The sequence below is a fragment of the Penaeus monodon genome, unplaced genomic scaffold (assembly GCF_015228065.2).
Source record: "Penaeus monodon isolate SGIC_2016 unplaced genomic scaffold, NSTDA_Pmon_1 PmonScaffold_3125, whole genome shotgun sequence".
Lineage (NCBI taxonomy): Eukaryota > Metazoa > Arthropoda > Malacostraca > Decapoda > Penaeidae > Penaeus > Penaeus monodon.
In genome coordinates this window covers 21919-24573 of record NW_023657818.1, presented here as the reverse complement: position 1 = coordinate 24573, position 2655 = coordinate 21919, and positions in this window count along the sequence as shown.

Below are 2655 nucleotides of genomic sequence, written 5' to 3'. Positions count from 1 at the left end.
GTAAAGTATATAAATACACACAAACATACACAACACACACACACACATATATCAATCTATATGTATACATATTTTATATATATATTCATATACATATATGTGTGTATATGTTATATATATATATATATATATATATATATATATATATATATATATGTATATGTATATATCTGTACATACATACATACATGTATATATATATATGTATATATATATATATATATATATATATATATATATATATATATATATATGTATATATATATATATATATATATATATATATATATATAATATATATATATATATATATATATATGTATATATATGTATATATATGTATGTATTTACATTATAGTAGAGAATGGTTGGGCATCTACTATTTGGACTGGTATCTTAACTCTTTGGGGAGTGTTGTTGTGGGTGTGAGTGCCCCACAGGTATGGCTGGGTGCTGGAGGTGAAGTCGGAGACCGGGCAGTTCTTGTGTTCTGCTGGAGGATCGTGGACTGCTGATCTCGGTTCGTTGTTGTGTTATTGTTGTTTGAGATTTGCGTAGATCTGGCTTCGCCCGGGCCTTCATACATGGGCCCGGCCTGTGTCAGCTATTTATGGCTGTCTCATTTTGTCCTCTGACACTCTATGCTTACGGTGGTGGTGGGATTGCCACCAGACGCTCCTGCTGCCATGATGTAAGCTGCAGCATAATCTCATTACCAGTCTGGCTGCTATTGTGGGCGTCCTTCTCTCAGAAATTTGGGTGTGTGCTCGCAATCTCTAAGTAATGTGCCACGTGGCGTTCGGCTCGCTACAGTGCATGCAAACACCTGTCTTTATGGTCAGTTGTCTTTTTGATTTGCCATGCGCAGTGGTAAACCCCTACTGATTGCTTCAGAGAGTGCCAGTGTCTCATAGCCTGTGGTGTCTGGGCTACCATCTGGCCAAGGGGAGGATCTCGTTTCTTGTATGATGTTGCAGGAGGAAGGCACGAGATGTGGCATTACACCCTTTTACCTTAAGATTTTCGACTCGGTTTTTATGGTCATGGGATTTGGGGGCATACCCCTGCCAATGCCAGTAGTCTGTCAGCAAGCTCATTCCCTCTTTATGGGCCCATGTGGCTAAAAACCCAGTTTATGATTATTATTCTACCCTGAGCAAGAATCATGTGTGCTATTGTGAGGACAGTGGTCAGAAGGTAGATATTGTCTTTGGGTGAACTTTGCTGTAGACAGTCAATGGTTTACTGAAGTTTTTATGTATGACCAAATATCCTTCCCTCATGGACCCTGTGGGCTAGGGCTCCTATGATCGCAACTGCTCTACCTGTAGCGAGGAGGCATGTATGTTACCCTCATGGATTTCGTGGCATCCCTTTCTGCAAAGCCGGTGCCTGCAGTGTGGTTTTAAAGGGGTCGACTGATCCATCCATGAAGTTCTACTAACCAGAGGAGTGAGGGGCAATGACCCTCTCAGTTCTGCCTTTAGACTAGGCATGGTGTACTGATTCTTTCTCCTTGACAAGCTCATAACAGAGAACTCGATTTAAGTTGTACCCACGCGGGGCTTCAACACCCTGGCTGTGTGAGACAGCAGGAGTTGTTTAAATAGCCTGTGGTCTTGTTCTAGGCGTCTGAGTATTTTTGAACTTAGATGGCCTTTGAAAAGAACTGAGCTACCATTATATCAATTTGTGATTCCAAGGGGAGAAGGTTTGCCTCACTGAGCAGGTTGAGGGCCTTTGTCCACCTTGGGGCACCCAGAATGATCCTGGCAGCTTCATTTTGAACTGTCTCCAATTTTTCACTCAATTTTGGCTTTGCGGCAATCAGAGAGACAGATGCATAGTCCACAACGGGACGAATGGCATGTACATAGAATGATCTTAGTACTTTATGTCTAGCTCTTATGTGTCTCCCAGATATTGCTCTCATATGCTCTCATGACAGACAGTCTTGATTTGGTTCGGTCAACAGGACCGGTCCGGTCAATCATTACCCCAAGGTATTTGAAGACCTGGACCCATTCTAAGTCCATTCCCTGGATTCTCAGACTTGTGCCTTGAACATTTAGTCTCAGAACCATGGCTTTGGATTTGGCTGCAGAGACCTTTAGCACTACTCAGATACAAGGTTCACACAACGCTGGGCTTTACTTAAGCAGTGTGCTCCAGTGGAGATGATTGCAACATCGTCTGCATAGATGATCTTGCACCCCACTGGGTGTATGTTGAGGATGCAGGACATTAGGGTGTTGAAAAGGACTGGAACACCTTAGGGTGGGGTCCTCAGTCCATTTTCTAGTGGCATGTGCTGCAATAGGTGACCTTGGAATCTGACTTTGGCTGTTCTGTACCTGAAATAGTCACCTATCCAAACCAAGAGCTTTCCTCTGATTCTCATCTGGATCTCTCCTGAATAGCAAGAGGACTTGCTAATTCAAAAGCCTTCGCCAGGTCTAGGATTAATACCACAGAAGTGACAGTGCTAATTGTGCTTAAGAGCATGGCTATGCTGTGTGCTGTGCTCATGCCCCTTGTGAATCCATGGAGGTGTTCATGTTGGGTCCCATTTTCCACTGGAGTCGGTTTAGTACCATTCTCTCTGCCGTCTTGCCCAGACAGCTGAGGAGAGAGATCGGGAGGTACTTCCGTGGC